This window comes from Periplaneta americana, chromosome 3 (assembly GCF_040183065.1).
Source record: "Periplaneta americana isolate PAMFEO1 chromosome 3, P.americana_PAMFEO1_priV1, whole genome shotgun sequence".
Lineage (NCBI taxonomy): Eukaryota > Metazoa > Arthropoda > Insecta > Blattodea > Blattidae > Periplaneta > Periplaneta americana.
The window spans coordinates 189232412-189245378 of NC_091119.1; the positions used below are offsets into that span (position 1 = coordinate 189232412).

The 12967-nt window shown below is 35.3% G+C and overlaps 1 protein-coding gene and 1 non-coding gene across 11 annotated transcripts in view; both read left to right on the plus strand.

The window, feature by feature from the left end:
- Positions 1-12967, plus strand: part of LOC138696915 (semaphorin-1A) — a 1424789-nt gene that overhangs the window by 1396915 nt on the left and 14907 nt on the right. Inside the window, exon 20 of one of the 10 annotated variants that reach the window (XR_011331488.1) lies at positions 1717-1890. The exons of the other annotated variants lie outside the window; for them this stretch is intronic. The gene's annotated coding sequence lies outside the window, so the exon portion shown is untranslated. The remainder of the gene's footprint in view (positions 1-1716; positions 1891-12967) is intronic. 10 annotated transcript variants of the gene reach the window in all.
- On the plus strand, positions 3542-3613 carry TRNAY-AUA (transfer RNA tyrosine (anticodon AUA)). Its single transcript has one exon. It is a non-coding gene; the product is annotated as a tRNA-Tyr (tRNA).

Consider the following 12967-nt stretch of genomic DNA (forward strand, 5'->3'; position numbering starts at 1 on the left):
AACAATTACTACAGTCATAGAAGAATACTGAGTCCGTTTTTAAACAGTTGCATTCAATCGCTTGGAATTTAAAAAAAATGTATGAAGAAAAATCTCATTGAACTCTTTATCTACTGATGGGAAGTCAAAATTACACTTATTTCGCAGAGCATAGACCAGATTTGGATCAAAAGAATGCAAGAACACTTCGAGTTTGCAAAGACCAGATTTGGATCAGAAGAATGCAAGAACACTTCGAGTTTGCAAAGACCAGATTTGAATCAGAAGAATGCAAGAACACTTCGAGTTTCTAAAGACCAGATTTGGATCAGAAGAATGCAAGAACACTTCGAGTTTGCAAAGACCAAATTTGGATCAGGAGAATGCAAGAACACTTCGAGTTTGCAAAGACCAGATTTGGATCAGAAGAATGCAAGAACACTTCGAGTTTGCAAAGACCAGACTTGGATCAGAAGAATGCAAGAACACTTCGAGTTTGCAAAGACCAGATATGAATCAGAAAGTAAATTTTTTAGCCGATATTCACGTAAATCCTTTGACATGGAGATTGGTCGCTGTTCAGAGACTAAGTCCCACTTCGGAATAGCTCGGGAATCATCATATGCTGAGTTTACATGCATGCATTTTACATAGAGAGATTCGAATCCTGATCTTTGTAACGAGAAGCCATAAAGGTTTCGTAGGGAATATGTCGTTTCATGACATACAGATATGTCGCTGTTATGACTTGACATCTTCGGACCTTGATACTTAATAGTTCCCTGCTTGAATCTTGCGTTAACCTGAACGACACTTAGACGAATTCATGTTACAGGAGAGCGACCATTTTCCGTTTTAAGGAATATACATACCCTCACTTTCACTCAGTTTTAGTTTTCAAATAAATCTAGCTTAGCACAGGCTGTCAATACTTTGTATTAAAGTGTGTTGCATTTGAAACAATTATTATTTATTCTCATGATCATCCTACTCAGTTGCATAAGATATCCAGCTATATATTTATATACTCGGAGAGATTTATTATTGTTTTCAGTATTGTAGAAATTGTAGGTTGCATCCTCATTTCGAAATTTCATAAGTTCCGTCAGTGGAACAATGACCTCCAGATTCAGTAAAAGGCCAACTTGCTTCAGACTCGCATAGTTCCTTATAAACTGTCCTGTGACCCTTACAAGGACATGTTACCTGCACCTTTTAGAACACGTTTCCTTCCTTATCCCTGTCGACTTATTTATTCATTGTTGATGTAAACCGGAGTGTACTAAATAATCAATACTTTACTTGCTCAAACAAACAAATTTTCATTCTTCTCCTTTCATACCTAACAAATATTAATTAATTTTCTTTAATTTTCTTTCTTCCTCTGTTTTGGGATTGTTTACCATTTCATAAAGATTCAAATCTGCTATGCAAATTTTATGAGAAATTAATAGAAATTACAAAATAACTCCTGGGCTCCGTGTAAGATATTGTAACTCTTAAAACACTATAACAAACTATGATAATTGCAAAGAATGAAGTTGATCAGATCTTTTGCATTCTTGCAGCTTGTCATGTCAGAAGAAATGGTAAGAACTTTCTTCCAAATCAATACTTATAAGAACGTGAGATGTTTAGATGAACCGTCTTGTGATGGCTAAGGGGTGGATGGATTAAGAGTCTGAACAGTTTGGCAGTCAGCACACCCCTTAAGTAAATATTTTGGGTTTTTGGCAGACTTCTCGGGAAAGGTTCACCATCACCGCTGTAGGGGGTGTGACCTGTGACCTGAAGTGTGTGTGTTGAATTACGAGTCAGTAATTAAGGCTTTGATTTATCTCATGGCGAAGAGGTTCATTCACCCTCTTCTGTGCATGTTATCAAGAGTCTGGACATATGGATTTGTACTTGGTAGGTGTCAATTATTTCAACTTTTTCCAACCCATATATATATTTTTTTTTAATTGAGTGCTCTTTCTATTTTCACCTCATATGCATTTACGTACCTTGCAAGGTATTTACCCATTAAATGTGAAAATTCTTCCCCATGGCGGACAAAAAACTTTCTGAATCATCGGTTCGAAACCCCTTCGAGAACTCAGTTGTTTACTGAGTACTGTAAAGAGAAGGCTTAAATAAATAAATACATCTGTCTAGCTCCGAAAAACCTCAAAACCTTATAAGTATTTTTTTTTTTTTAAAGGAGTTCTTAGGTTTGTAAATTGAATTATCGACTTGCTAGACTGCTGATCCTGAGATGTGTTCAGGCTTGGGTTGGATTCCCATTTGGGCTGATTACCTGGACCTATTGCATAATAATTTACAAACTAATACCGTATTTGCTCGCGTAATTTGCGCCCCCCCGTATTTTGCGCACCCTAATTTTTAAGGGATTATTTTGAAATTTATTTTTGCTCCGTGTATTTTGCACACACATTTTACGTACATATTTTTTTCAGTGTAGTAGGGATTTTCCTTCCCTACAGTCCATAGTAGGTCATTCACCAGCAACTGAAGTACCTGCTTCAGAAAGAAACCCCAAAGTCCCGCTACTTTAACAATGCTTGCCCTTGGTAGAGACAAGTTACCGGTATAGAAAATTAGCCCTACCGTAAATACTTACCTATACATATACTAATTGAGATAAACTTAGAACAGGACCTCTTATTTGAAAAATCCGCATATTTCACGCACCCCATTTTTTCAGTGGCCAAAGTTAATTAAAAAGTGCGCAAATTACGCGAGCAAATGCGGTAATATTATAGTCCTATTGCTCTAATTTCCGGCAGCAATCACATTGCAGGTCGGCTACATTTAAACGTGTGCATCTTGTGATTCGCTTATGAAGACGTTATTCATTCCTTAAGGCTCGATAAATACTTAATATAATCGCCCGCCATTTTGGCTCTTTCGTTGGCTTTCGCAGAAAGCACACGAGGACGTTATTTGCCGCTCAATTATTTGCCGAATTACAGTGCGTTTGATTTATTATCATAGGAGCTACGAAATGATAATGTTTAACGGTGTGGCAAATAGATTCTTCGTATGGTAGCTCGGCAACGAAAGAACAAAAATGGCGAACGATACTACCTACCTAGACTTTATAGAGCCTTCACTTCCTAAGACGTAAGCAAAGAGGAGGAGTCACGCTGGGAATAACAGTGTCGCGACTATAGTAAATTCATGTTATTTTATTTTAATGTACCGAAGTACATATGATATTTCCATGCAGATATTCTGCGTCATCATACGATGAAAGAGTAATGGAACGGAGAAAAATTCTCTCCGGCGCCGGGATTTGAACCCGGGTTTTCAGCTCTACGTGCTGATGCTTTATCCACTAAGCCACACCGGATACAACCCCGGCGCTGAATAGAATCGTCTCAGATTAAGCTCCAACTCTTGGGTTCCCTCTAGTGGCCGCCCTCTGCACTACGTCATAGATGTCTATGAACGTAGGACCGAAGTCCACACATGTGCTGAGGTGCACTCGTTATGAGTTAGAGGGAACCCAAGAGTTGGAGCTTAATCTGAGACGATTCTATTCGGCGCCGGGGTTGTATCCGGTGTGGCTTAGTGGATAAAGCATCAGCACATAGAGCTGAAAACCCGGGTTCAAATCCCGGCGCCGGAGAGAATTTTTCTCCGTTCCATTACTCTTTCATCGTATGATGACGCAGAATATCTGCATGGAAATATCATATGTACTTCGGTACATTAAAATAATATATATGATATGCGTAAATCACTTTGTGATTTAAGACGGCGCTTATTCCGTCGGATCCCGGCCAACTAGTCACTCATAACGAGTGCACCTCAGCACATGTGTGGACTTCGGTCCTACGTTCATAGACATCTATGACGTAGTGCAGAGGGCGGCCACTAGAGGGAACCCAAGAGTTGGAGCTTAATCTGAGACGATTCTATTCGGCGCCAGGGTTGTATCCACTGTGGCTTAGTGGATAAAGCATCAGCACGTAGAGCTGAAAACCCGGGTTCAAATCCCGGTGCCAGAGAGAATTTTTCTCCGTTCCATTACTCTTTCATCATATGATGACGCAGAATATCTGCATGGAAATATCATATGTACTCCGGTACATTAAAATAATATATATGATATGCGTAAATCACTTTGTGATTTAAGACGGCGCTTATTCCGTCGGATCCCGGCCAACTAGTCACTCATAACGAGTGCACCTCAGCACATGTTTGGACTTCGGTCCTACGTTCATAGACATCTATGACGTAGTGCAGAGGGCGGCCACTAGAGGGAACCCAAGAGTTGGAGCTTAATCTGAGACGATTCTATTCGGCGCCGGGGTTGTATCCAGTGTGGCTTAGTGGATAAAGCATCAGCACGTAGAGCTGAAAACCTGGGTTCAAATCCCGGTGCCAGAGAGAATTTTTCTCTGTTCCATTACTCTTTCATCGTATGATGACGCAGAATATCTGCATGGAAATATCATATGTACTCCGGTACATTAAAATAATATATATGATATGCGTAAATCACTTTGTGATTTAAGACGGCGCTTATTCCGTCGGATCCCGGCCAACTAGTCACTCATAACGAGTGCACCTCAGCACATGTGTGGACTTCGGTCCTACGTTCATAGACATCTATGACGTAGTGCAGAGGGCGGCCACTAGAGGGAACCCAAGAGTTGGAGCTTAATCTGAGACGATTCTATTCGGCGCCGGGGTTGTATCCGGTGTGGCTTAGTGGATAAAGCATCAGCACGTAGAGCTGAAAACCCGGGTTCAAATCCCGGCACTGGAGAGAATTTTTCTCTGTTCCATTACTCTTTCATCGTATAGTAAATTTATTTGTGATTTGTTATTTGTAGAATATATCTGTTGTATAATGCTAAGAAAAAACTAAGAAATCACTAGTAAAAATACTAAAAATTCTATATACGTAGATGACATACTAATACTATACAAAGGAAACAAAAGACAGATCCAAAACCTGCATCAACACATAAACAAAATACACTCAGAGCTACACAACACATTAGAAATTAAAAACAGCAAATCTATAAATTTTCTAGACATCACAATAACAAAAGTCGACAACAAACACACATTCAAAGTCTACAGAAAACCCACAACAACAACAACAACAACAACACATATACACTACACATCCAACCACCCAACACAACACAAACAAGCTGCATTCCGAACAATGTACACAGACTACTCAACATACCAATGAACCAACATGATTACAAAGAAGAGCTGAACACAATCAAATACATAGCACAAGAAAATGGATACAATCCCAACATAATAGAAAACATAACACGAAAGACAAAACATAATCACAAAAAACATAAGACTACAACACAAACACAAGAACACAAAAATACATCACACTAACATACGAAAACAAAAAAACACACACAAGATTCCAACCTCATTCAAGAAATTAAATTACAACATCGCATATAGAACAAATAATACTTACAAAAATATCTCAACACACAAACAAACAAATACAATCACACCGGCGTATACAAACTTAAATGTAACACCTGCAACAACTTCTACATAGGACAGACAGGCAGATCATTTCAAACATGTTACAAAGAACACATCACAGCCATAACAAAATTACAAAACACTTCCACATATGCAGAACACATCACAAATGCTAACCACACCTACAGACACATCAACACAGATATGGAAATTCTACACATCCAACCAAAAAGCCAGAAACTAAACACACTAGAACAATATGAAATATACAGACACACAAAAACATATCCAAATGAAATTTTCAACACACAACTCAATTTCAGAACACACACACTCTTTGACTCCACATTACACTACACAAACACACTCTCACAGGATACACAAACAACAGGCACCAAGACCAACAACAACCAGTTCTGAAGAAGGCCAATAACAGCCCGAAACATGTTAACCAGGTACGATAGAATTTAACACGAGAAAGATATATAATACATATTCTGAAATAAAAATTCTAAGTAACGTTCAAGGATATCATTATACTGATGAGAGTTTCAAAAATTTCTTTCTTTCTTTATTTATTTATTTTATTTATGTATTCATATAGGCCTATTAAATCTATTACATTTTATGGTGCTCGCTCACTTAATATTACATGTGGACGATGCTCACAATCTTTGAAAAGTTGAGAACCCCTGCAATAGATCATAACATTTCATGTTGTATTTCAAACCTAATTTTTGTGTTTAACAGTTTTTATCTGCATTTTTCATAAGTCATTCATTCTTTATTTCATTTCATTTATTGTATTCCATAGATCTTACATTAGCTTTGAAGCTTTAAAAGTGTGGAACAAGTAAAAATTTTACTAGATTACAATTTTTTGCCGAGATGAAGTGAGGTGAGGCCAAAGATTCGCCATAGATTACCTGAAATTTGCCTTACATTTGGAGAAAACCTCGGAAAAAACCCAACCAGATAATCAGACAACGGAGATTTAACCAAGCCTGAGCACAGCTCTGGATCAGCAGACTAGTGAGTCTACTGACTAAGCTACGTTGGTGGCTCTACAAAAAATATAGAGTACATAGCAAGCAGATGATTCAATTTACAACCTAAGAAATTATTCATCAGTTGAACTATAAAATGTAATACATAGCAAGTCAGTTAATTTAATTTTAAAGCATAAACAATTCAATCAGTTGAGATATACAAAAATTTATAATACATATCATGCAAATTACTTCAATTTACAAGCATAAACAATTCGTCAGTTAAGCTATACAAAAATATACAATACATCGTAAAGAGATTAATTCAATTTACAAGCATATTTTAGATGATGAGAGAGAGATGGAACGGAGAAAAATTCTCTCCGGCGCCGGGATTTGAACCCGGGTTTTCAGCTCTCCGTGCTGATGCTTTAACCACTAAGCCACGCCGGGTACAATCCCGACACCGTTGAGAATCGTCTCAGATTAAGCTCCATCTCTTGGGTTCCCTCTGGTGGCCGCCCTCTGCACTACGTCATAGATGTCTATGCACGCAGGACCGAAGTCCATACATGTGTAGAGGTGCACTCAGATGAGTGACTGGTTGGCCGGGGGTCCGACGGTATGGGCGCCGTCTTTAAATCACAAAGTGATTTATTACGCATATCATATTTATTTTGATGTACCGAAGTACATATGATATTTCCATGCAGATATTCTGCTTTCTCAGATGATGAGAGAGAGATGGAACGGAGAAAAATTCTCTCCGGCGCCGGGATTTGAACCCGGGTTTTCAGCTCTCCGTGCTGATGCTTTAACCACTAAGCCCGGGTTCAAATCCCGGCGCCAGAGAGAATTTTTCTCCGTTCCATCTCTCTCTCATCATCTGAGAAAGCAGAATATCTGCATGGAAATATCATATGTACTTCGGTACATCAAAATAAAAAGCATATTTTAGTTGAGGTACGGTGTACAAAACTATATATTTCATATCAAGTAGAATAATTCAATTTACAAGCATAAACAATTCATCAGTTATGTAGAAAGTATGAATATGTAGAAATTGGTTAATTCTGTTCTAAATCTTTTCTCATGGTTCTTCAAAGCTTTGTAAGATAATTCAACAGTGCATTGAAGACAGTAATACATAAATAGTAAACTCCTTTTTTATTATAACAGCTTAGACTAACAGAGAGTAGATGAAGATCTGATTTATGTCTTGTATTAAAATTATGAATCCAGTATTTACCCAATAACAAACTCCAAAGGGGATTTCGACTTAATATTGTGGAAGGTTTTTTTGTAAGCACCATGCTATGGGTGAAGAATATTAAGTATAGATCAAAATATAAAATCACCTTCATGTTATAGGCGCGTTAGGACCCCAATATCATCTGGACAGAGAGACTAATCCTTTCTTTTATTTATTTTTGAAGTTACAATTGAAATCCCGATTGTCCAGTTCGTGGTTCTGCAAATGTAATAAATCGAGATAATCCATACTAAATTTGACATGTACAGTCGTCTTTGTTGCGTCTAGAAAATTGTAAATATTTTAGAAGAATTTTAGAATTTTCTATGAATGTAAAATTCCTCCCCCCCTCCTTGTTTGTTTTTTTTTTCCGTATTTTCTTGTTATGAAATTTGTAGAAAATCTTTGGAAATCTGCATATATTAAACTGCAGTGATACAATTTAAAAATTGCATGTTCGGTGAGCTCTTCAAAAAATTAATAATATGCAGATCATGCATTTCGCAGTGTCGAAAATCTTATTTCATTTTACAACATATTCGAAAATTATCAACTTAGATTCAAATACATTATCACATCATATTGAACTATTGAATAATTCTAGTCCATAATATTTAGTACCTATTAAGAATAGATTGATTTTATTAACTGTTCTCCTAGCACAGCCTTTCTTTTGCACCCATTCTTAACCTTTCCCTCAATAACTAAGGATTTATTTGCAGAGAGGTAGATTATCGATTGCAAAATCCATAAATTACAATTCTTCTCACAGTCTTTTTTTAAGCCTTTGTTTCTTACGATCCTTTCCTATTTTATTTTTTCTAGCTTGGCATGGTTCTGTTTGCAATATTTCTTCTTTCTCTATGAATATAATAAGCATAAGTGATAATTACCTTTTGGGAAAATATTGTCAATTTGTGTGTGCCTGTCCATGTTTTTCTTCAAAATTAAATTTGATATGATCAAAAACTGAATGTTATAATTGTTGAAGCAAATCCCTTCATTGAGGCTCATTTTTAAAGAAATTAAGCCTAATGAAATGATTTTCCTATGTGTGTGTTTATTATTACATATGAATGTGTGTCCCCTACCAACTTTTAACAAACCCTGATACGCATTTTTATCTCAATTGCACAAGCCTCAATCCTTGTTTAAAATGTACACTTTGACCATTGTTTCAGCACTATTTAGCTTAAAAGTTGTTTTCTTGTACATTAGAATGTAATTGAGTAACTTAATAAAACCAGCTGCTGAATTCTATTTTAATTGTTAATGCACATTAACTTGTACCTCATGCACCAATTCAATTACTCACAAATAATGTCGATATTGAAAATGGCTGCTAAGCTTATTGATTCGAAATAAATAACATCTTAAAATTAATAAGTGTCTTATTACATATAGTTGAACAAGTCACTTGCTTCATAATAATATGGAAAATAGAGGAAGTTCTCATGTTTCTCAGCAGAATACAGGGTGATTCAGATCACCCGTAACAGTAATTTATTTCGGAAACTAATGCATGAAAATTTCCGAGACAAAAATATTTATAACTAAACCACACGTGAACTTTCATTTGAGCTTGATTTCATCAATCAGCTCTAACAGGAAGTAGGGTCAGTGGCGCATCACTTTAAAATTTCAAATGAGAGTTTGGTCAAATAGGGTACCATTTGATAGAGCTTTTCAAAAGAAACAACTTTCATAGGAAACGTTTTTATTAATTCCTACTATGCCAGTAACTTGACCATGCTGAATTATTAGGAGTCACTGACAGTGTTAGAAGAAGAGTACAGGTGTGTGCTGCTCAGAACGGCAGATAGTTTGAAAATTTATAAAAAAATTAATGGTATTGTCAAGCCTTTCAGTAACATGTCAACATTAATTGTCTTGTTTACATTTTCGTCTTGTAACATTTCTGAATATTGATGACACCTTTTTGTACGTTTTCTCATTGAAAGAGTAGGAATTGATAAAAACGTTTCCTATGAAAATTGTTTGTTTTGAAGAGCTCTATCAAACGGTATCCTATTTGACCCGACTCCCATTTGAAATTTTAAAGTGATAGGCCTATGCCACTGACCCTACTTCCTGTTAGGGCTGATTGATGAAATAAAGCTCAAATGAAAGTTCACATGTGGTTTAGTTATAAATATTTTTGTCTCGAAAATTTTCATGCACTAGTTTCCGAAATAAATGACTGTTACGGATGATCTGAATCACCCTGTATATAAAAATTATATCCTCTAAGTCATGTCAGCGTGAAATTCAGAGTACTAAAACGAAATTTAATGATAGGTGGGCAAATCTTAAGGGTAGGCTACACATGGACTGAAATAGTTCTCACAGTTTATAAGAACTGGGCAAGTGATTAGTATAGATCAATTATTTATAGTGCACAGCTGTTGTAACACATGTAGAGACCTTTCTGTTAGATGTGGACAACCATTAAAACTGACAGAATTAAGAAGTGATTCATATCTGGTGATAAAATTGTATTCAGTCTAGTACCTACCAATACTAAAACTCGTCCACCACTGTGGAGTAATGGTTAGCACGTCTGACTATGAAACTAGCGGGCCCGGGTTCAAATCCTGTTTGGGACAAGTTACTTGGTTGACGTTTTTTCCCCCCTCAACCCACTGAGAGCAAATGCTTGGTAATTTTCGGCACTGGACCCTGGACTCATTTCACTGGCATTATCACCTCCATGTCACTCAGACGTTAGATAACCATAGCAATTGATAAAGTGTCGTAAAATAACCAATTAAAATACTAAAAATCAAATTTTCAGTAATGAAATTAGAGAAAAACTGGGAAGAGCTCTTAAATGACTCTTGGATTCTAGTTTTGTTCTCTGCACTGGGCCATGGGTTCTAATCGCAGTTGGACAGATTACCTGGTTAGGTTTTTTCCGAGGTTTTCCCCAAGTGTAAGACGAATGTCATGTAAACCCATGGCGAATTTTCGAATTCATGTCTCTATCCCGAATTTTGCCTGTGCTAATTCAATTTGCATTGGATACAGCATCATCAAATAATTAATAAAAATATATTTGTACACTGGCTCTAATTGGAAACCACGGTAAATTTTTATTTAATTTTTCGAGGACTCCAGAAAACATAGCAGAGTCAGAATTAATTTAATTAAAAAAATTTCCCTCAGAGGGCTGCTAAATGGACAAAGTGATATAGACAACTTGAAAATCTATACTAATATTACAAAGGTCTAATATAAAATTACAACAATTATAGCACTAATATATAAAAAAAAATCTACAAAAAGTAACAGAAATCAGAGAGTATGATTTTCTTTTACACGAAAATATTAACATTTCTAATTACTGCCAAAGAAATGATTTCTTATTATGGAAATAGACCTCTTCAGCACAGCAATCGCAATAGCTAAGAGATTTGACTTCTGTAGTTCTTGTGAAATGCAAAACTGCATCAAAATTTTGGGTACAGTTCCTCGTGCCCCAACCAGTAAGCCAATAAAAATTATCCGAAATATGATTGGATTACATTCTAACTTCATTTTAATTATTATTTTTCTTTGATTTTGGTATTTTATTTCATAATAATTAATAAAATATATTTGTAATAAAATTATTATCGCAACATCGATATATAAAAAAATACGCAAATAAAAGGTGACATACTAATTAAAAATAACAAAACAACAACAATAAGAAATTAAACATTTGTCATTGCAGGAACAAAATAAATAAGATTCACTAACCTAAAGTACTATGAAATATTTTTAAATTCAACTTAAGAAGGAATTTGAATAGAGAATAAACATCAGCTGATTCCGAATAATCATGTTGAACAGTATCAAATGTTCAATATTAGTATTATTTCTGTTTATTTACCAAAGTCAAACAAAGTCCCCGTGGAATTAAAAAAAAAAAATTATTGGAATTTCTAATGAATACCATTGTACAGTGTTATCTAATGATATGTCACAAATACCACAATTCAAATAATAGTACATCATGCAACGAGCCTATAATGGTAGTAATTAAGACGCGAGGATGTTTATGAAACAAGCTCAAGCGAGTTTCATAATTTTCATACGAGCGTCTTAATTACCATTATAGGCAAGTTTCATACGACTTTTTATGCTCGACCACATTTCTAACTTGAAATTATTCATAAGTATTTATGTTATTGTTATGTGGGTGCAATAGCCTACCTCATAAATTATGAGATGTGCGCAGACGCAAAAGTATTGATTTTTTTCTGGAAAACGAATGTCGACGACCTTGATATAATCTAGAGAGTAAGATAAAAATGAATCTTGATATAACCTTGAAATTGAATTCGACATTGAAAAACGAGATGACAAATTGAATTTATTTGAATATTATTTACAATTAACGCTAATTATTATAGTAACAGAACATAACCTTCTGTGACAGTATTGGATTTCCAGCCTCCGTGACGTTTCGCTAGTTGTCTTTCGATTGGATATCCAAGAATAATCGATACTTGCGCTTTCATATTGCTACAATGGTGTTTTCTGATTGGTGGAAAACCTGAACTTCAATGAATAGGTGTACTTTAATGAGATCCATTAAAGGGCTGCTACCAGGTGTATAATTACTACATTTCGGCATGGTCGAGCATAAAATATTTTTAAATTCAAGTAATGATGTAACTTAACAAGGAATTTGAATAGAGAATAAACATCAGCTGATGCCGAATAATCATGTTGAACAATATAAAATGTTCAATATTAGTATTATTTCTGTTTATTTACCAAAGTCAAACAAAGTCCCTGCGGAATTAAAAAAAAAATTATTGGAATTTCTAATGAATACCACTGTACAGTGTTATCTAATGATATGTCACAAATACCACAATTCAAATAAAAACTAATAACCTATATCTGGTTCTTATTCAGAAAAGTATAGGTAGGCCTAACTCGTACTTCTTCCATTGCTGGTAAAGCACACAACAATTCAGAACGTTTCGAAATTTGCATCTACAGCATATACAATACTTCGGTTCTTAGATGAACAAATATTTGGGTTATCACTAGGGCTAGGATTTTGGTGACCTATAAATCATGAAAAAATGTCCTAAAAACAATGCATTTATGACCTAAAAATCTTTAAAAAATACCCTTAAAAATGCCCTTAAAAATTGATCTTACATAATTGGCTTAGTAGAAAAAGAGGTTTTGTACTACTTAATATTTAGACTAGTAATTAAATTAAATTTTACATTATTTTTTATAAGTAATACACTTTAATTAA